Below are 23587 nucleotides of genomic sequence, written 5' to 3'. Positions count from 1 at the left end.
GAAGAGACTTAAAAGCATCTAACAAAAAAAGACAGAATTAATTATAAAGAGACTAAAATTTGACAGTCTTCTCATAGCATCAGAAAATGCTAAAAACAGTGTCAACCCAGAAATCTATATGCAGGTAAGAGTATCATTCAAGATTAAAGAAAAAAAAAAGGTTTTAAGATCCAAAAATATTAGCAAAAGTCACTGGACTGACACTATAAGATAAACTAAAAATACGAATGTCAAGAAAAAGCTAAACCCGGTGGGGGGGGGGGGGGGAGGAGGGGAAAAGGAATGAGATGTAAGAAATAAGAGATCTACTGAGGCTGCCAAATCCTCTTACTCATTGATACTCCTCATTAAAACAACCAAAACTCAGTAAGAAGAAAATTAAGCTAAGAAGAAAGCGGATATAAAAAATAATGGTGAGTAAAAAAACAGATCACCATATAAATCCAATAAACATCGATCATAAAAATCATTGTGATAATAATGACCCCAAAAAGTCGGTTGCCATGAGATTTAATAATAAGGTAGAACCAAGATATCAGCTAATCATAAACAAAGGAGGAAAGAGGAATTTGGAGAACAAATTTTCCGAGGGCTCTCGGTTTGTTTGGCAGAAGCATAGAAATGTAAATTAACCTTAGAATTTACTAATTATGCAGGTTAAAAATTTTAAGTGTGCTCCTCCTCCTTCTCTTCTTAACCCCTTCCCCTTCCTCTGGTGAACAACAGAAGCATAAAGCCAATATATGGAATAGAGCAAGGTAGGTGTCTACGCTGGAGTCAAGGCAGCCACAGTGACCTAGAGTATGATTTGGAGCCCAAAGAGGGTGACAAGGACAGGACATTCATGAACGTGGTGCCTAGCAAGGCTGTACCTCTACACCAAGCTATAGAATAATGTGGCCTGGTAGGAGATATCAAAGAACAAGCAGTGCTAGGAGGGTGTCCATATGGGTCGGGGATTGAGCGATGACATCGAAGTGGGTGTGGAAACCTGGGCAAGGTGTCAGACCTCAAGTGTGGTGAGGAGAATGTCAATGCAGGGGGGATATTCAGCCTGAGGAGTGGAGCCCAAGTGGATTGAAAGGGTGTCTGCATATGTGAGCAGCCGAGTGTGGAGGGCTGACCCCCAGCAAGTGAAGAGATCCTCCCCTCCATATAAGAGGGGCATTGCAGGATGGGTCATGAGCCCAAACAAACTAAAAGAGGTACCTATACTAATGGATGGTTTCAAGTGGAGTTTCAGATCCAGGAAAGGATGTCCTTTCCCAATGGGGTGTCCAGAATTGGGGGTCGGAGCCCCATCAGGGTAAAGAGAAGCCACTCACATGACGGTGGCAGGGGTGGCCTGGCACAAGATGTCAGAGCTTGGGAAGAGTGAGGAGGGTTCCTGTTCGGGGGACAGGGCAGCATTGCTGATGTGAGATTGGTCACAAACAAGGGGACTGGTTCAATGAGGAAACACATTAAGAATAATGGGAGGCAGCATTCTCACTGTTGGCGAAGGGAATTGGAAATACAGAAGGGGAGAAAGCTAGGCTGAGCCTGTGCCACTGGATTGGAATTAGAGGTATTTGTTTGAAGGTGTGGTTTTCAATTCATAGAATACATATAAATGTTTACATGTCTAAGTATATATGTATGTATATATGTGTGTGTATACTACGTGTATGTGTATATTATAGCTCTGCCCCAGGGTAGCAACACTCCAACTGTAATGAGCACTACAGACACTCTGATTTTGGCTTTTAAATATCATTTTCCACTAATAAAACCAGGGATCCTTGGAGAAATATTTCATTCCAGGAAGGAAAGCTATGCCCAAGGAAAGATGAAGACATGCCAGAAAGACAGGAGAACCAGCTTGAAAAGGATCTCATTTGCCAAACCTGAAGCAATTTGTGTACCAGAATAATGATAGAAGCAGAGCAATCTATAGCTGTAGCACAGAAAAAGAAATAATATGGATATATAGATAGTACAAATTACAAAAATAATAGTAATAATAATAGGCATCAGGGAAGCCAAAAATGATTCTTAAAAAGCAAAGAAAAATATGCCTTAAGATATAGGCAGAGCTTTATGAAAAATAATGTAAGAAAGAAGAGAGAAGGCACAGAGAAGTAATGTCAATATTATGAAAAGTACCATAATCTCAAATACAGTGAAGTTTTAAACTCTTAAAAGAATTCTGTGAAAACACCTAATGCCAATAAATTTTCAAACTTAGATAATGGTACAATCTCCTAGAAAACCATAATTAGCTATAACTTGTTAGATAATATGTAGTAATTGATTAGAGAAAGAACAACATTAGAAGAATTGAATTTATAGTAAATTGCCACCCCCCCCCCCCCCCACATAGCACATACTCTTTGTACACACGCTCATTAAAAACAAGAATAGTTTCAGACTGTCTTGTTAGGAAGTCTTCCTGAACTTTCAAGGAACACATAATTCGTATCTTATTCGAAGTGAGTCAAAGAAGAAAAAAAGATTGTGCAAGGAGTATAAACTAATATTATTGTGGATACAGATACATAAATCTAAATACAAATGGTAGGAAACCAAATTCGACATTTTGTGTTGAGAATAAGAACAGAATGAAAAGAATAATGTGTTGTGATCAAGTAGGAACATTCAAAAAATACAAAAGTGGCATTACATGGCAGGATACTAATGCAACTCACCACGTTAACAGATTAGGAAGTAGGAAACCTACCAACATCTCAACAGTTGCAGGAAAAGCAATCGTTCAATTCAATATTCATTCCTGATAAAGTCCTTAGCCAGTTATTAATAGAAAGACATTTCCTATCCCTCCGAAATTTTATCTACATAAAACACTGCTTACTGGTGGAAGTTCAGAAGTTGTTATAAACTCAGGAATAAGATAAGGATGACAAGTATCGCCTCCACTACTCAACATTTTCTGGCAGTCTTTACTGAGCTAGTAATAAGGAAAAGGAAATGAGCAAAAGAATTTTCATAGGCAAAGAGATAATTGTCTATAAAGACAATGCAAAAGCAACTAAAACCAAAGATTAAAATTTAATGAGACTTTTCATCAGGGCTGTTGGAATTAACGCGATCATAGAAATACCAATATCATAACAATCATTTAAAACATTTCAAAAACACTATTAAATAATCTCAATTAAATCTAGAAGCTATCCAAGAATAGGTCAAACAAAAGATGAACAAGAACAGAGAAATGTACAAAATATAACTGAAAGTCCCCAAAGAACTCTTGATTAGATAGGGAGGTGGACCACGTTTGTGGATATAGTTAATGTCGTGTCGGTTCTCCCCCCATATTAAGACTAACATGTAATACATACTATGGATTACGTAAAAATATCAAACACGTTTTTTTATAGGCAAACGATTATCAAAACTCACAGTAAAGAATAAAAATCTAACAGCAGCCAAGACAATTAAAAAGAATAAACAAGGATGTGAGGTTTACTCTACCAGAGAGCAAGAATTATTAAAACAAAAAAAAAAAGGAATTATCAACACACAACTAGATAAAGGACTCGATGCCACAGAATTGAGAGCCCATAGAAAGACCAAACATGCAGGACAATCTGTTGTACGACAAACAGCATCACACGTCAGCAAAGGATGGTATTTACACAACTAGTTCTGCTTGTAGAAAAAATATTAAATTAAATTCCTACTTCATATTATGCCCCTGAATTAACTCGAGGGTATTAAAAACCAAAATCTTTTTAAAAATTCCTGTCATTAGGGGCACCTGGGTGGCGCAGTCGGTTAAGCGTCCGACTTCAGCCAGGTCACGGTCTCACGGTCCGGGAGTTCGAGCCCCACGTCAGGCTCTGGGCTGATGGCTCAGAGCCTGGAGCCTGTTTCCGATTCTGTGTCTCCCTCTCTCTCTGCCCCTCCCCCATTCATGCTCTGTCTCTCTCTGTCCCCAAAATAAATAAACGTTGAAATTTAAAAAAAATAAAATAAAATAAAATAAAAATTCCTGTCATGAGTAAAATATTTAACAGAAGGTCTTATAAACTCTGATGGAAGAGCATTTCTACCTAAAACCATAACTCAAAACATAGATAATTAGGACTACATTAAAATGTAAACATCTTTGTCACAAAAGGCACAACGGATAAAGGTGGACAAGCAAAAAACTGAAAGAAAATATTCACGATGAGGAAAACAAAGGAATAATACCAAATTTGAAAATACTCCTACACACGATAAGAACCACGTACACACGACCATGTAGGAAAATAGACAAAGACACTTATATAAGGAATTCACAGAAAAGGCAGTTCATAGGCAAACAATTGGTGAAAAGTAGCGTCATCTTACAAGGTGCTAGAAAATGCCAATTAACTCTTTTTTTGGCTGGGGGGGGGTGGGGATTTTCATTTCATAATTTCCAGGTTGGCAAACTATTTTTTTAAGCATAGAAATGTTAAAAGTTAGTGAATATGTGCAGTACCAGTGACTGCTTTTTCAAAAGTAAATTGTTACTCCTACTTTGGAGAACAATTTGGGAATACCCAGTAAGTTAAAAATGTGTTTGATCTAGGCCCACAACTACATATATATATATTATATATTATGTATATACATATTACATATATACTAAATAATATATTATATATACTAAATAATATATTAGATATTATATATATACTAAATAATATATTATATATTATATATTATATATATATTATATATAATATTTATATATTATATAATATATATTATATAATATATATATATAATATATATTATATATAATATATATCAGGGAAATCCTTACAAATGTGCCTCAGAAGACTTGTCAAGAATGTCCCTTGAAGACTTGCTTATAACAACTATATGAATGGAAACAACTTAAGAATCCACCAGTAAGAAAATCTATACATACATTGCAGAATATAACACTATACTACATGGTGGTTAAAATGAACAAGTAAGGACAAGTAAGTTTCCACATACAGATCTCAAAGGCATCACATTTCGTGAAATAAAAAAGCAAGATAAAAATTGCTGAATACAGTATGCTGTCATTTATATAAAACAAACACATAATTACGTAGACACGCACACACATATTATTGAACTGGAAACACACACAAGTATTTGAGAGTGGTAGTTTCTGGGGAAGTTTGGGGAAGAGGCTTAATAATATCATTTTTTTTCTTTAATGTTATATTTCCTTTAATATATATATCATAAGCAATAATGGCAATATTTTATAATTTTTAAATGCTGGTGACTGGGCATGTGAGAATTGTGACACTACTTTAATTTTTGTAGTTTACCATGTTTACTAAATTAAATGTATAAAAGTTGTTTCATCCTTCCATCTCCTTACATTGCTAAGTATTAAAATGATGCATATGGCTGAAGAGTCATGGTTAGCTCACTGGTATATTTCTTATGGAGATTCCTTATTAATTCACAACTAAACTTTCAGGTTTTCAAAACATGGTACGAAATCGATAAATGGCAGTTATCCAGAGACTACATGAAGTAATCCAGAAATTAGCGTCCCAAGAAAATGCCCCTGGTGGAAAGAAATCAATTTGAATCTCCAGCCTAACGCTTTCAAATGATCTAAATATTGTCTTTTATAATGAAAGTCCTAAAGGAAAGTTACAAATTGCCACTATCAGGAAGGAGTGACAAAGTTTGAGAAATATGTCATTGGAAACCGTCACAAGGTTACATAATAAAGCAGATTTTGCTGATTCATAGCTCATTATTTTATTTAATTATGAGACATTGGAAGTTGTGGAGCAAATGGCAAACATTTGCTCTGGAGAACATGCCTATTATTTTCTCCTTTCTTTAATCTGATCCTGTAGGTGGTCAGTTCCAATTGCTAAACTTGGCACTGGTAAGTTCGTTCTTTTTAAGCCAAGTGAAACAGGCATTGGATAGCTAAATGGACACACACGCAATTTTTTTTTTTTTTTTTTACTATGTTACGTTCACAAAATTTCACACTTTCCAAGTGTTATAATAGCTACGTTGTTCATTGAAAAGATTCATATGGACCCAGGGCAGGAAGAAACAAGGGACTTTTCACTTGAAACAAGGCATTGGGAATACAGTAACATCAAAACCAGGAGCAGAAGATGCTCCAGAAAAAAATAGGTTCGTGCAGCTGGTGGGTGCAGTGAGTTTCCACGCTGGCATTACCTGATCGCTTCGTAATTCTAAATACTGTCAGGATTACAAATAGTTCAAAGGATTGGAATTCTCAGTCCTGGAAGATTTTGTGATAGAAGAGTTTTTCTTTTCTTCTTTTTTTTTTTTTTGTTTGTTTTGTTTTGTTTTAATAAAAAAGGGAAGGGACCATAAGTAATCAGGAACGAGAAAAAAAGGGCACCTATGAGCAGTTATTAATTTGCCTTGTGGGGCTGTGGAAGCGTCTGTACGTCTCCATGCCCAAATATATTGTGAAAAGGATGTCTTCTACTTAAATTACTACAGCGCAATTTGCTGCAAAATCATTAGCGGTGGGCCCTCACAAGAACTAATCCAATCTTCAAGGCGCTATCTTAATGTGTTGCTCCCTCACTCAGTCATTGGTAATTTTACAACATTTCAATGGATATTGCCAGAGTCAGGGCCAATGGAATATTTGCTAGAAGTGCTGGGGAAAAGCACAGTAATTAAGGCAACCTAGCAGTTAACCTCAATTAAAAGGAACCTCCAGGACAAAGTTGGTTTTCTGATTTGCGGCAGCCAATTGCTTCTACCCTTTACGAGAGTTATTAGTCAAATTCGAATCGCCTGTGTCACTGGCGGCACCCCTCATGTAGCTCAGGATTTGTTTCTGAGCCTTCCTGTCCCTAATCAGTTATATAAACCTTTCTGGGTGCTTTGTTCCAGGCTATGAAAATCTCCATCTGGAAAGAAAATTTATTTTGGGTTATTTTATTTTGTTTCATTTTATTTTTTAAAACTATCTTATTATAGTCTCTAAGCTACGAACATGTTTCAACTCTCCAAATTACTTTCTGGAGAATTTCACTAAAAAGAGAAACAAAGAAACATGTTAACATTTCCATGCCATTACTTACAAAGTTTCCACCAAGAAAGAAAATCATCGCTCCTAAACTGCTATTAAACCCGAATGCCTTGGAAAAAGCAAGAAACTTTTATACTGTTGTCATACAAGACAAGATCAAAGTCCCAACATAGCTGGGCGGGTCCACTAAGTCTTTGAAATTCTAAGTCACGTGCCCTCCGCTTTGGTACCCACCCCTAGGTGTGTTTCCATAGTGGAAGACAATCCCCAGGGAGGTTGATGGTCATGGGTAGGTGCAACTGAGACTAACAGGTGCTAGCTTGCATTAACAAGTAGATTACCATTTGGTTTTCCCAATTATATCGTGGAGTCAACCCAAAGAACTGGAGGAAACAAAGCCAGGTTAATTTAGTCTCCTAGTGATTTGGGACTGATTTGTGCTGCACAGATTTATTTGCCCCTCAACTGCCATCAAAGGGGTTTAGCTATCTCCATGGAACACTCTCTCCCTTTGCTCACCCAACCCTATCAACAAGTTTTGCTGTTGTTGTTGTTGTTGTTGTTTCGGTTTTTTGGGGTTTTTAAAAACCATTTATCTATAGAGAGGTGGTTTTCTCTCAGATGCTAATGAACAATTCATTCTGGCAAGAAAGACCAACACAAACAACCCTTAGGTAAGGTTCCTGCTTCCTAATGAACAGCGCCCTTGGGCTCCAGGCTGCAGAGCCAAATAAATGATTCCACAAGCCCAAAAGCTCATTATTGGCCTGAAATAGGCCCAGCCTCAGGCATCTGTGACTGTATTCAGATCATTAAGAATCTTCTGGTGGTTATTGCTTTCTCCTTTTCGTGTTTAAGAAGCCAAGGAGGCACCTTTTCCAGCCTCCCCCACACCTGTAAACCTATTTCTTATTCTGGATTTTACCATCTCCCTACTCTCTGCCTTGTGTCCCCTACTTTTTTTTTTTTTTTTAACCTATAGGTACAAAATTAAGACTTTCTCTCCAGTCAATGACCCTACTTTTGAGGTTCACTAGTTGTCATGTGCACAGCTGGGGATTTACCCTTTTTATTGTCTCACAAAGCCCACCACAGAGGGTCACAACCTTCTCTGGAATTTGCTCCTTTCATGTGCCAGCACCTCCAAACCTGAGGGGAGTTTAATAAGAAAATGCAGAGCTGAGTCAAAATGATTTCAGGGAACCTGGGGGGCGGGGAAGGGGGGTGGTGTTCATTTAAAATACTTCCCATCTCTAACTCACACATATGTTACCGAACAAGTTCCTGGGAAGCAAGCACAGAATCCGGACCTCGGACGTGTCTTGTAAATTAGCAAGGAACTTAACTTGTATCTTACTTTTCTGACATAATGGAGATGGAAGATTTCAGAACCCCAAACATTTTCCAAACCCTACCCGCCCCACCGCCCCCCCCCCACCCCCGGGCTTTTTTTTTTATTAGGTGCTAATGAAATAATCTTTTATTTTAAGTAAGATATTCATCCACGAGTTATTCTACTGATCAATAAGTTTTTACACCCACAGACATCATGATAAACAAATCTGCATTTTTCACTTGCCAAAAAATTCTTGTTTCTGGAATTGAGATTACAGAAAAATAGTTCATGCTTAAGCTTTCTCATAAAGATGTTGCTTTCCCTACATTTGCTCTAGAGCTCATGACATTGAACTAAACATCTGTTCAATACCCATGTTTAAGTCATATTTGGGATATTTTGTTTTGGTAAGGAAAGGTGATTCTTTGAGAAAATTATTTCAAAGAAATATTCGGCAATGGAAAGCCAACAGGAGGAGATAATTAGAGGGGAAAGCACAGGTTCAATGTTAGCATTTTGTCATCTAGCCAGGCTCAAAGATATTGACGGTACAGAATGAAGCTGAGACTAGAGAGAAAAAAGTTGAGCAATTCTTACAGTACCTGGGTAGCTTAGTCAGTTAAGAATCTGACCTCAGTTCAGGTCACGATCTCAGGGCTCCTGGGTTTGAGCCCCACATAGGGCTCTGCGCTGACAGTGCAAAGCCACCTGTGATTCCGGGGTTCTCTCTCTCTGCCCCCACCCCCTACACGCTTACTCTCTCTCTCTCTCTCTCTCTCTCTCTCTCTCAAAATAAATAAACATTAAAAAAAGTGGGAGTGTTCTCTTTAGTAAAAACAATCGTAGAGCAGTGAGGAAATGGAAGTCAGATATTATACATAGCTTTCTACCTTTTTTTTATTTTAGCTACACATTTATCAATGCCTGTGATGACCCCGCCAGGGATTTTATTCGTTCATTCATTAAGTAAGGTTTTATTGAACAGTTTGAGGGTAAGTCATACAGTAAATATGAAAAGAATTAAGACATGATTCTCCTATCCGTAATGAGTCCTTCTTTGATCTGTTTAAAGAAGGAACATGATCTTCTTGGGATAAGATAACTGGAAAGACCAATTCAAAACGTATAGGTGAGTTATTTCTAAAATTCAGAGAACCCAGCTGTTGAGAAACAGTTCTGACTGTAACTTCCTTCTGACCATCAGGAAGGGGCTTGGGGTACACTGGGGCAGAAATGAGGAATCCTCCTGCTAAAAGCACAGAATTAGACTCTACTTTGCTCTTGAAAAGTTTTTGCCAGCTGTCCTGAAAAACACCTGTTACATGTTTACTTCATCCATTTTTCTAACTAGTTCTGTTTTCACTTACAATTTTTAAGAAAGAGTAAAATATTCATGATTAAGTGAGGAGCCCCAGCAAGTAGGATTGAATGCTTCACTGCTGATCCCATTTTTGGAACAGTAGCTAGGATGGCAGGGGGCTGGGGGTGTTGAAATTGCAAAACTAAATAATGAAGTCGTAACAAATGTCAAGTGGTGCCTAATGATGTGTTACTAGATGAAATCAATATTTAGGGACAATTCCTCACTGAAAAAGTACTGACATATGCTTTTCTTCTTATCTTGGTTAAAAGCAGTGTTTGCAGATCTGTCTGGGTCTTTGTCCCAGCTGTACCACTTACTGATTTTACGAACTTGGGAAAGTTACTCGATTTCTCTGTGCCTCAATTTCCACATCTGTTGTATAAAACAGAAGACTTATTTTGAGAGTTAAAACAGAAAATGCCCATGAAGAACTGAGAAAAATACATGACACATAATAAATGTTTCATAAATGTCAGTGATGATGATGACGATAAAGGTGATGCTAGCACTCATCTCTTCAATAAATATTTATTGGGAGCCTGTATATATATATATATATATATATATATATATATATATATATCACAGCCCAGATTTTTCAGGATGGATTGTATTACATTTAATGATATTCCTTTAAATAAAAGAGATTTGATGTATATAAGACTAATGATGACATTTTTATTACATTTTCATATAAATTAATTTACAAAAAGAAAAAAAAAACACGCCAGAGCATAAGACACAAAAATTCATAGAATAGGGTTATAGACTTCGGAGTCAAAATGGTCATTTAATGCACTTTGGGTCACATTGGTGGATTTACCTGTTTTGTAACCTTAGGCAGGATACATAATATGTCTAACCTCTTACCAGTTTCCTCATCTGGAAAATGGAGCTAATAATGGATACATATTTCAGAATATTATTTGCTGATTAAATGAAGTAATTACTATCATATGCCTGAAAAGAAGACTAACTCACTTAACAACGTTTGCAGTTAATAGGGATTCTGGCCACATAAGTAATAGCAATGAGCTTTCTATGACAGATCCTGAATACATAACTCTTCGGTTTAAAGAAATGAATATTGAGGGGCACCAGGGTCGCTCTGTCGGTTAAGTGCCCGACTTGGGCTCAGGTCATGATCTCGTGGTTCGTGAGTTTGAGCCCACGTTGGGCTCTGTGCTAACAGCTCAGAGCCTGGAGCCTGCTTCAGATTCTGTGTCTCCCCCTCTCTCTGCCCCTCCCATGCTCGTGCTCTGTCTCTCTCTGTCTCTCAATAATAAATAAACGTTAAAAAAATTTTTAATAAAAAAAAATAAATGAATATTGAGAAATGGGAGCATTCTAGACCAATGGAATTGGTCAGGATATATGGGTAAAAGCATGAGTTATACCATTAATCAGCTCTAGGCTCTCAAAGATATCACTTCATTTTATTTAATTTTTCTTCATTTTAAAATAATGGAAACCAACTGTGTGACTTGGAAGGACTCTTCTGATTCTAAGTGTCATAAGCCAATGGGAGGATGAAGACATTGCACACAATCAGATGAGGATATCACAGCACTGATTTTCTCTGTAGCCGTATATTTGTTCCAAGTGCCTAAAACTCTTATTCTGAGATCTTATGCAGAGTTGAATGATTTTTTTGTTTGTTTGTTTTAATTGGGAAACTTCATCTTAAGAAAACAACAAAGGAAATGGCAGCAAAGCTCAAAAATGAGAATCACAAGCATATTATCGTAGAGTTAATTGAAGCCTAATCATATACAGCAAAAGTACAAATGACGTACAGAGGCGTTTCAATGATAATTTCTCCTAAGACCTGGTAAAATCTCTTAACCCCAAAATGGATAATAAAAATATAACCATTTAAGTCTGGAATAAAAATATCCAGGTGTTTTAGTTCCAGCATAGTGGTTCACTTGAATCCATGTATCCCGTTGATTATGGCTAAAAATTCTGGATAGAAAACAAACAAACAAAAAAATTATACAGGCTTGAAATGAATGAACAACCAGGAGTTATTAGCAGAGAAATAGAAAATCTAAAAAAGAACCCAATGGAAATGTTTGAAAAATGTAGTATGTGAAATGGAAAAGTCATTGAATGGTATGATTCAACAGAGATGACAAGAAAGAATCTGTCTACTTGAAGGTAGACTGATACAAGTTATTCAATCTGAAGAACAGAGAAAGAAATAGAATATATTTTTTTTAAAAAAAGAACAAAAACCAGATTTAGGAATTTATGATATTATATAAAAGAAATTCTAACATATACATCACTGAAATAAAGGAAAGTGAAAGGAAAGCCAGAAGTAAAGAAAAAAGACTTTGGAACGTAATGAAGGTATGAAAAGCATGGTTAAACACTTTCCAAATTTGGTGAAAGACAACAGTTTGTAAATTCAAAACGTTCACCTAATCCCATGCAAAGTAAACTCATTGAAACCGTGCCTATATACATTGTGGTCAAAATGTTGTTAAACCAAAGGCAAAGAAATGTATCTGGAACATATGGAGAGAAAAAGACTTTACATCCAGAGTAGCAATCATTTGATTGGTATTGGATTTCTTGTCAGCCAGTGTGGAAGTCAGAAGACATTGGAACAACTTCCTTAGAGTACTGAAAGGAAAGAAAGAAGGAAAAAAAAAAAAGGACAGATAGAATTTTATATGTAGTGAAAGTATTCTTCAGAAATGACATCATTCTCAGATACAAGGGAACTACGATTATTGCACCAGAGACCTGCTGCACAAATATGCTGACGGAAATTCTTTAAGCTCAAGGGAAATATCAGAGAAAAATGTGTTCCTTTGGGAATAAAGGAATAACAACAAACATGGCAAGTATATGATTAAATTTAACAGGCATATTATCCTTTTAAGTTCTTTAAAGTATGTATGAAATTATAAAATATGTGTATACAAACATTCATGTATGTATGTAAAAATTGATAAAGTATGTATGAAATATAAAATTATTAGGTAGAGGAATATGTGTGTGCATATATGTACAATATATATATGCAATATACACATTTTATAAGTTTATGTAAACAAGCAATACATAATGACAAATGTAACATAAAGGTCCTCATTTATATGAGATAGTACAATATCAACTATAAGTAGACTTATTAGGTTAGGTGTGTATACTTTAACTCCTAGAGCAACCACACACAAAAAAAGAGATCTAGCCAAAAAGAGAAACTTAAAGTAGAATGCTAAAAATATATTCAGAGAATCCAAAGAAAGAAAGAAATGAAGGAACAGAGGAACAGATGAGAGAAACAGAAAACAAATAATAAAATGATACACCTAAATCAAACAATATCAATAGTTATATTAAATGTAATTATTTAAAAGACTTTTATGAAAAGGCAGAAATTAATAGAGTAGATGACAAAGTAAGATCCTTTTAGAAATTCCCTATCAGAGACGCACTTTAAATATAAAAACAAAAAATAGGTTGAAAATGAACGGATGGAAAAAGATATACCATGAAAACAGTTAACATTGAAAAGTTAGACTGACAGTTTTCTTTCTAAGAGAACTATTTTAATATGAAATGAATATACTTCAACACAAAGTACTACATCAGATACAGAGGACATTTTTTTAAAATTACGATAAAAGAGAAATAAGAATTATAACTCTTTATGTGCCTGATAACCGAGCCTGAAAATACATGAAGCAAAAATTGAGAAAATTAGAGGGAGAAATAGGCAAGTTTACAAAGACTCACTCTCAGCAACTAATAGGACACTGAACAAACTGCTGATTTTTTTATGAGCAAAGGTACAAAAGATTTGAATGACATCAACCACCTTGATCTAATTGATGAATTGATCTGTGTAATTCTACTTATATACAATTGTAGAAAATGTAAAATAATCTAGTGACAGAAGATCAGTGGTTGTCTAGGGATGGGGTGGAGGGAGGAATCTATTTAAAGGGCTTGAAGGATCCTTTGAGTGGTAGCAAATATTTTTATCTTGACTGTGGTGATGGTTTCATGGATGTTTACATAGGTAAGACTAATCATATTGTACATTGTAAACAATGTGTTTACTTCAATTATGTCTCATTAAAGTTGCTTAAAAAATAACACTTTATTCTAAGTATGTGCTCATTAGTTTCATCGGAGTGCCAGAGGGTTCCCTGGCACAAAAAACGAGGTTCAGAAATCTTGGATTGGGCAGTACATTTCTTATCACTGGCATCGTCCATGCTCAAGCCTTAGGTAGATTCAATTTATGGCTCTCATCAGGAGCCAAGTTCATTTTCATTCATTCATTCGTTCGCTGACATTTATTGAGCAACTGTTATGTAGCAGGCAATGTGAATAATGTTCACCAGAGTAATGCACATTTCACATCCCTTTCAACGCTCACACTATTTCATTTTTTAACCTACTTTTAGGTGGCAACACATCTTTGGACATCTCAAATCATGTCACACAGGCAGCTTTATATACTTCAGACACTTCATATGTTTGTTCTTAAGGATTGTCCTGAATATTTGTCATTTACACCCAGGAACTCATCATTAGGGAAACCTGATATTCTGGGATAGCTCCAGGATGTGACCATCCTGGCACTCGTTGGTCTGGAGTTGGCCAGACGAAACTAGAATGTAATGAAAGACTGGCTCCCCCAACTTGGATGCATGAGCCATGGAGAGGGGCACCCAGAGACCCAAATTGCTCCCCTAAGATGGCATGTTGCTTTGTATCCCATCTTTTGCCAAAGGGTGCCATTCTAACATTTCTCAGACTGCCTTTGCTTAGTTGTAAAAATGTAAACATATCTCCACCTGTCAGAGGATCTGGTATTTAGGACTAGGGAATTTTGGTGGACCTCCAAAGAAAGGAGTTCATCTCTGATAACCTCTCTTTCCTTCAGAATTCCCTTACCCACCAGACTTCCTACAGACAAGACACGGTTACTAATTTCTGATTTTAGCTCAGTGTTTCCTACCTCCGGAAAAATGCCCCCTAATAATAGCTGCATTGGCATGCACTCCATGATAGGCACTGTAACCCCACAAAAATAATCAGGTCCTGTTATTTTTCATTAGTGATGAAGAAATCAGAGCTCAGAGAGGTTAGGTAGATAGCCAAAGTCCTACAGATGGTAGGTATTGAAGGTGGACTTTGGACTCAGTAATTCAGCTCTGGAGTTCATGTGTGTAATCACTATACTGTGCTATCTTACCACACACACTGGTGCTTTGTTAGTACCTTTTTCAGTCGAGTGAATAAGGCAGAAAGTAAGAAGCACAGAGCAGAGAAATTTGGCAAAGGGATTTCGGAGAGCCTGCCACATTACACCTGGTAGTCAGCCATCTCCATCCATGAGTAAAGCCAACAAGGGTATGAATAATCACGAATGCATGAGCTCTTTTTTTTTGTTGTTGGAAACGTTTCAAAATAACAACAGAAGTCTCTCAGCCCACTGACTGATAACAAGCATGATGGTCCACTTCTTACGATGTGGTTGCAAACGCCAGAGAATATGCACACCATGACCACCATTCCTTGCCTCAGTTTACCGGTTAGCCCAGTGATCAGTGATGTCAACTTCATGGAATCATGACTTCCAAGCAGTTAACTTTAAATAGAAACATGAGGGGCGCCTGGGTGGCTCAGTCCGTTAAGCGGCCGACTTCGGCTCAGGTCATGATCTCTCCGTCCGCGAGTTCGAGCCCCACGTCAGGCTCTGTGCTGACTGCTCAGAGCCTGTTTCAGATTCTGTGTCTCCCTCTCTCTCTGACCCTCCCCCATTCATGCTCTGTCTCTCTCTGTCTCAAAAATAAATAAACGTAGAAAGAAAGAAAGAAAGAAAGAAAGAAAGAAAGAAAGAAAGAAAGAGAAACATGAAAATAATATAACAGATGTTGATATCTACATGTTAAGAGATGGTATATGTATCTGAATAATATTTACTTCTTTATAAGTTAATTTTGGCAAGTGGTGTATTTTTGCCCTTAGACATAATGAATCTCTTTATGGAAGCATTTCTTTTAAACTTTCTAGAATTAGTTATTTATTAAGCATGGCCGCTGGGCCATCCAGAGGAAAAGCAGAGATTGAACTGGGGATGGAAACAATGTTAACCCTCCCCCCATTATGTCAAAAGGTGTTTGTCCACAAAAAGACTACCTGCTAAACAAACTGAAACTGAACAAAGATCACCCAATATATTTACCTTGCTTAGCAAAGAAGTCAACTGAGAGCAGACATTTTGAGTTCCAAAACAAAAATCACAGTGCCGAAGCTGTGGATCATTATTTTACTTTCCATGCAATTTTATTTGCATCCAGCTCCCATTTAAATCTTAGTTAAGACTGTATAGAGAACTGCGTATCAATTAAATATCCAACTGTGAACAAAATTCTGTTGAGAATCGAAATACACACACTTGTTTTTTCAATGTTGCATAGTTTTGTTTAATACAAAGGTTTAAAGGGGTAAAAAAAAACCAACAAAACTGATGTCTTATCTCCTTAAGAACATAACTGTAGGTATGAGCAGAAGAATGGAGGCAAACATTGAGGAAAAGAGAAAAATCTCAACTCTGATAAGGGATTGAGTTGGAAAGGTGAGCGGTCCAGACAGGACTAGAAGTTTTGAACTTGGTAGGCCAGGTAGGAAGGAAGGAGTTAAATTTCAGATATCAGGAAGCATTGTTTGTGGTAATGAGTGTCCACAGGAAGAGGCACGCTACTCTAGAGATGAGATGGGGTGGTGTAGCAAAGAAGTTGTGTAGCAAGGAAGTTGAAATAACTGGGGTAGGAGTGAATAGGCCAGGGTTATAAATGATTCCGAACCCATCTACCTGTGGGTGCATATAATAAGGTAGTGAAAAAACCAAAAATTTCTTCAGTTACATATATAGTCAGATGAGTTACAGGAACAGACATCCACACATATCCGTTATGCAAATTACTGCATGACATAGGTTTTCATTTATATAATACTTGCTCCATGCTAATAGGATATTCCACTGAGGCAAGTTTTATAAATGCCAGAAGCGTCAAATGGCAATCTACTAGAAGCACATCCACCAATCCTCGAAGTAGGCAAAACATAATGTTGACACCCTCACCGGTTATGTCTATTCTTCTCCGCAGGCTCCCTAGTTACCCTTATAGCTGAGCAACTGAGAACAGAAGTGTTGCTTTCTTTCCGGTTTCTGAGAGATGGAGTAGTGAGGCCAACATTTCAGAAGCAATCTGCCATTTTCTTTTCTTTTCGTTTCTTCTCTCTTCTTCTCTCTTTTCTTTTCTTTTCTTTTCTTTTCTTTTCTTTTCTCTTCTCTTTTCTTTTCTTTCTTTTCTTTTCTTTACTTCTCTCTTTTCTTTTCTTCTCTCTTTTCTCTTCTTTTCTTTCTTTTTTTCTTTACTTCTCTCTTTTCTTCTCTCTTTTCTTTTCCTTTCTCTTTTCTTTTCTTCTCTCTTCTTCTCTCTTTTCTTTTCTCTTCTTTTCTTTTCTTTCTTTTCTTTTCTTCTCTCTTTTCTTTTCTTTTCTTTTCTTTTCTCTTTTCTTTTCTTCTCTCTTCTTTTCTTCTTTCTTTTCTTTTCTTTTCTTTTCTTTTCTTTTCTTTTCTTTTCCCTTTAAGTTTATTTATCTGTTTTTGAGAGAAAGAGAGAAAGCACACATGGGAGGGGCAGAGAGAGAGGGAGAGACAGACTCCCAAAGCTGGCTCTGTGCTGTCAGCATAGAGCCCAACACGGAGCTCGAACTCATGAACCATGAGATCATGACCTGAGCCGAAACCAAGAGTTGGATCCTTAACTGACTGAGCCACCCAGGTGCCTTGCCATTTTACTTTCTGTGCCATTTTTATCTCTCTTGCTTCATATTTCCCACTTATGCCCACTCTCTAATTTGTAAACATCAACTGTGTTAGGTTAACATCCCTAAAATGGTTCTATGTTTACATATGCAGTTGTAAGAAAGTTGCGTTCTAAAAATCTTGGGTAAAAGACCTATCTTTTAAACGCTCAGAATGACAGTGACACAGATCTGTGTTGGATGATGTTTTAGAAAACCTGATTTCCTATCAAATACTGCAATTCTATCATAATATGGAATTTGGAAGAGCTAAGTTTGTTTAAAAATTGTACACAATTATTTTTCTCCATATCTTGCTCTAATTTGTAAGTGGAAGTTGCTGTTTTCCAAAATGTAAGCTATTTTAAGAAAAAAGTATTTTGAGTTTGGCTCTCCTTCTTTCTCTACACTCGAAGGAAGCCTAAGCAACACAACCATAGCACCCTCCATTGGCATCATAATCCCCCCGTTGGCAAGCACTTCCTCACATGAGGGCTTCGTCTGTAAGGGATATGTGTATGCCTAAACAATTAATTGCTTAATTAATTTCTATTAAGCATTGTTACTTTTATAATAGAAGTATGATCTAGGAGAAACACACAGGGAACCAAAGCTTGCCAAAATTTGAAAAGGTTTTTGCCTGGCAAGTGGGATCTGCTGTTTAGGGAAGGAGCCATATGGTACATAAGAAAGAGTTTGGACAAGATGTAAAAGGATGTTTGTACAATTTCCCTGTCATATAATACAGATCCAGTCTCCACTGTCAGGCGTCTCTATCCCCACCTCCTCATCAAAGGAAATAGTTCAACTAGATGTTTTTAAGTGTCGTATTCAACTTTACATTTCTATGATATTGGGCAGGAAAAAAACAAGTTCTGTAATATAACCCTCCTTAGAGGAATTGATATTAGAGGTAAAAAAGCACTTCTGATGTTGTAATGTCTTTAGCACAGACAAGTATTATCCAGGGATGTTATAAAATTTCCTCTATTTCTGAAAAAAAAAATGACACAGGATTCTATGTTTTAGAGTTTAAATGAGTCCTTCTTGAATGCAGGGAATGACTTCAACGAAGGGCTTCTAGAATTTCAAAAACGAGCATAATTTACAAAAAAAAAAAAGAAGCAAAGGATGACTTTACATTTTGGTATTTTGGTCAAAGACGCTACAAATAACACCAACAATCAATAAAAATATTATGACTAAACTTCCTTTAAGGGAAGAACATTTCCACAGAAAATTAGGAAACACGCTAATTATATGATAAAGAGCAATAATTTATGTTGAATGCTTTATTAAAGAACTCATTCATTTCCCTAATTGATTTCCTTTGGCCATTAACTGCAAAAGCATTATCTCAGACCAGGATAGATTAGAGGATTGGCTTTTGAAAAACTGGTGGATTAGATGACCTCTCAATTTCTGTCTCTTAATCCCATCATTTCCTTAAACCCATTTAATTATCCTGCAAAAATAGAACCACAGCAGTGGCTTTTGCAATCTCTTCTTCATTTGAACCTTTTCTCTATCCCTTAGCTTAAGTTTGTTCTGTGTGACTGAACACTCTCATTGACTCACTATGAAGTTAATCGTTGAGAAATCTTCTGTTAAATTCTTCTCAGGACTCATGATCGGCAAGCAGGCAGTAGCTGGCAGTACTATGTTACTGGTGTTTCTTTTTGCTGTACTTATTTGAGTCAATTTTTGTTTTTTTCTTTTCAACCAACCTTGTCCCTGCTGTTACTTGTGCCCCATAAGCTTTCAGCATATTTGGATAACAAGTATAAGCCACTTTTGCCCCTGCTCTGTCCTTGCTCTAAAGCTTAGGAGGAAAAAGGACATAATCTAAAACAAACAAAACAGAACAGAACAAAACAAAATAACCAAAAACACCCCGCAAAAACTGCTTGCTTCATTTGTGAGTTTAAGAATCTCATTAAAATTGCATATTGGTTACCACTAACTGTGAATGACCTTTAGAAAACCACCACTGTAGTCAGGATGTTCTTGAAGTTGAATCCTGACTCTGTTGATGAATTGGGAGTCTCAGCACATGATTGCCAAGTTTGTTAGGATGGTCTTGCAAAGGCTATCCAAAGGCTATCAGGGATGTCTCTGTAAAGGAATCAGAAGCCAGTCACATACAATTAATTGACTGGAAGCTATTTATAGACCTCTCAGCAGACATAGATGCCATGTGATAGCTCTTTGGATCCATAAGATTTGAAATGAATGCTTGGGAAGAGAAGACCTACACAGTGAAGATTTCCCTCCCATCATTGCAGAACAGAAAAGAAATGGAAGTGGCTTCCATTGAGAACCAAAAGGATATCTGATTATAAGAAAAGACACAAAGTCATATGCAATCTCCAAATGATTTAATTTTTTTTTTTTTTTTTTTTACTGAAAGTTCAATTCACAGCTGGAATCAGGAATAGAGGGATCCAGGCTGACCAAACCTCCTTCAACACATGGTTCCAGAGATTTTCCTGGGAGACAACATTCAATTGGCACAGAGAAAGAGTGCAGATGATGGTATGCGTGGTTTTGTTTGACACAGCCATGCTCACAAGAGGCGATCACCAATTCTGCCTGTATTTCATTGACCAGAATTCAGTCACTTGGCCTTACTTAAATGCAAGGGGTAGGCCTGGGAAATGTAGCCTCTGCTAGGACAGTCATGTCTTGCAGCAACTCTTCATTAGGAAGGAGAGGTCTCCAGGGCAGCTGGCTGTTTTTACCACAGAGGGTTTGCAGAAACACTTGCCAGCTGCAAAAATATCAAACTGGAAAAGAAGAAGAAGAAGAAGAAGAAGAAGAAGAAGAAGAAGAAGAAGAAGAAGAAGAAGAAGGAGAAGGAGAGACGAAGGAGAAGAAGGAGAAGAAAGAGAAGAAAGAGAAGAAGGAGAAGAAGAAGAAGAAGAAGAAGAAGAAGAAGAAGAAGAAGAAGAAGAAGAAGAAGAAGAAGGAGAAGGAGAAGAAGAGACGAAGGAGAAGAAGGAGAAGAAAGAGAAGAAGGAGAAGAAGAAGAAGAAGAAGAAGAAGAAGAAGAAGAAGAAGAAGAAGAAGAAGAAAGAAGAAGTTTTACAAAATATTTGACACATAGAATTGTGTAAATTTTAGAAAAAAAACTATCTTAAGACACCTGAAGAATAATATAAATGCTGATATTCATCAACCAAAATTTCCAATTTCTTCAAACATTATGGCCTACTCACATTCACAAGAAAATAAAGGGAAAATATAAAGTACCGTGTGTCCAATTTTTCTAGACTTACTCTTAAGGGAGTGTTCCTTTTGTACACCAGTGTCCTCTCCTCCGTGTCCTTCTGTGCCTTTTAAGTTTTGACACTTTGCCCTGAATTTGTAAGGCCACAGACATCCCTGTATACAACCCTACATAAGCCCTGCAGATACTTCCCCTACACCTTGCACTGATCTGAGGAAAACTGACTGAGGGCAGGGGTCAGAGCTCTCTGTTACTCACCTTGACCCTTGATAGAAAGGTGCAGCATTGACCTCCGTGGTCTTTCCACAGTCTCGCCTCTCAGTTAAACTTTTCAGTCAGATTCTCTGTTCACGTTCAGAGTAATTTAACTGTTAATAAGTAGAGGAATTAATACTTTCTTGTGTGAATCTTAACCGTAATTTGGTTAAAAGTCCTTCAACACAAGGGGTGGCTATTAGCTGAGACAGAATTGTAAAATGATTTTTTTGTAAGCGGAGTTTAAAGAATGACTCAGAAGTACCATCTGGAGGGCAGGGCTCTAGCCAACTTGACCCTGATAATGCTGGCACATGGAACTTATTTTTTATTTATTATTATTATTTTTTTAATGAAATAGGTTGGGTTGCCAACACTATATTCTTTTATATAGAGAGGAATAACTACAGGGGCACCTTGGTGACTTAGTTGGTTAAGTGTTCAAATGTTGTCTTTTGGCTTGGTTCATGATCTCACCGTTTCTGAGATCGAGCCCCGCATCAGGCTCTGCACTGACAGATTCTTGGGATTCTCTCTCTCTTCCTCTCTCTTCCCCTCCCCTGCTCACTCACTTTTTTTCTCTCTCTCAAAATAAATAAACAAAAAAAAATAGTAAATAAAAGAAAGGAATAACTACATATCTGAGTTTGTCTTTCTATGGCTCTAAAACGGTTATGTCTCCTCTCTACGATGTAAAAATCCTTCCTTGTTCTCCTGCCCCATTTGTGGATTTAATAATCCTGTTAACATTTTGGTACCGCTTTACAGTTTACAAGGCACTTTTATTGTCCTAGGTTCCCGTGACACCTTATGTTCATATTATGAGCCATCATTCTCGATGGTACAAGCTTATGAGGAGTGAGGGAGGGACGAATAAGAGAAAATAGAATGATTATTTATGAAATAAGTGCTGATCAATTAGCTATGTTTAGACCCTGAAACCGACACTTCTGTTGCTATATCCAATAAGGCACAAACTTTTCTGCTTTCTTTTTTTTTTTTTATGTGTTTTGCTTTTTAATATAATTTATGGTCAAATTGGTTTCCATACAACACCCAGTGCTCATCCTAATTTCCTGCTTTCTATCTGGGGCATTAGCAACTTGCTTTTGGTTGCTGGCCTTAGCCCCTCCCTCCTACAGAACTTCAAGCAGCTTTCAGCAAAATTGGTGCCTCGTGGCGTATTAAACGTGTTGGAATAGAAAAGCATGATAATGATTCTAATGTTTAGGAGACAGACTCTGACTCAGAACACCTTCTCTCCTATGAAGCTTCTTCCACGTTGAAAGTGGTGGGTGAGTATGTCCACATAAAAATAGAGACAATTAAAACAATACGATGTAACTACGTACCAGTGAGAATGGCCCACATCCAGAACACTGACAACACTAAATGCTGGCAAGGTTGTGAAGCAATTGGAATTCTCATACGTTGCTGGTGGGAATACAAAATGGCATAGCCACTTTGGAAGCCAGTGTGGCAGTTTCTTACAAAACAAAACATACTCTTACCATATGATCTAGCAATCACACTCCTTGGTATTTACCCAAAGGAGTTGAAAACTTATGTCCACACAAAAACCTGCACAAGGATGTTTATAAGAAGCTTTATTCATGATTGCCAAAACTTGGAAGCAACCAAGATGTTCCTCAGTAGGTGAATGGATAAATAAACTCTGCTGCATCCAGACAATAAAATATTACTCAGTGCTAAAAAGAAATGAGTTATCAGGATATGAAATGGTGTGGAAGAAACGTCAATGCATATCACTACGTCAAAGAAGCCAACCTGAAAAGCCTCCAAACTGCACAATCCCAATTATATGGCATTCTGTAAGAGGTAAAACTAAGAAGAAAATAAAAAGATCAGTGGTTTCCAGGGGTCAGGAGGCAGGGAGACATGAAGAGGGAGAGCACATAGGATTTTTAGGGCAGTAAAAATATTCTGCATGATACAATGATGGATATATATCAGATATATGTTTCCAAAGCCATAGAATGTAAAACACCAAGAGTGACACCTAAGGTAAACTACAGACGTTGGGTGATTATAATGTGTAGACTAGGTTCATCCTCGGTAAATAAAACAAAACAAAGAGTGCAAAAAGGCTAGGAGACCAGGGAGGAGATTCTGAAGGGAAGAAAAGGTAGTGCTCCCAATTTCCATCTCTATTTTACCCCACCCCTGCCTTGACAGTGAAGATAGATACAGATCTCAGAAGAAAACCTTGATAAAAGGCTTAAAGGGGCGAGGAGGTAGCCTTTGTGGACAGTGGGAGGCAAATCTTCTGCTTCAACTTCAGACACAAAGGGCACGCGCTTGGATGGAGTTCTTGAGTGGGGGCAGGGGGTGAGGAACTTGGGGTAAGATTTATTACAAAAATAAGTGAATAAGGAGAAGTTTTACACTCTGCCCACTTGTCTCTTTGTTATGGAAACTAGGAAAGAATTAAAAAAGTTAAAGCTTCTCTAGGGCTGGAATTGTATTTTATCATTTTCAACGTTTATTTATTTTTGGGACAGAGAGAGACAGAGCATGAAC

The sequence above is a fragment of the Puma concolor genome, chromosome C1 (assembly GCF_028749965.1).
Source record: "Puma concolor isolate L17-30 chromosome C1, mPumCon1.1.hap2, whole genome shotgun sequence".
NCBI classification, from domain to species: Eukaryota; Metazoa; Chordata; class Mammalia; order Carnivora; family Felidae; genus Puma; species Puma concolor.
This window is presented reverse-complemented; position numbering follows the sequence as displayed.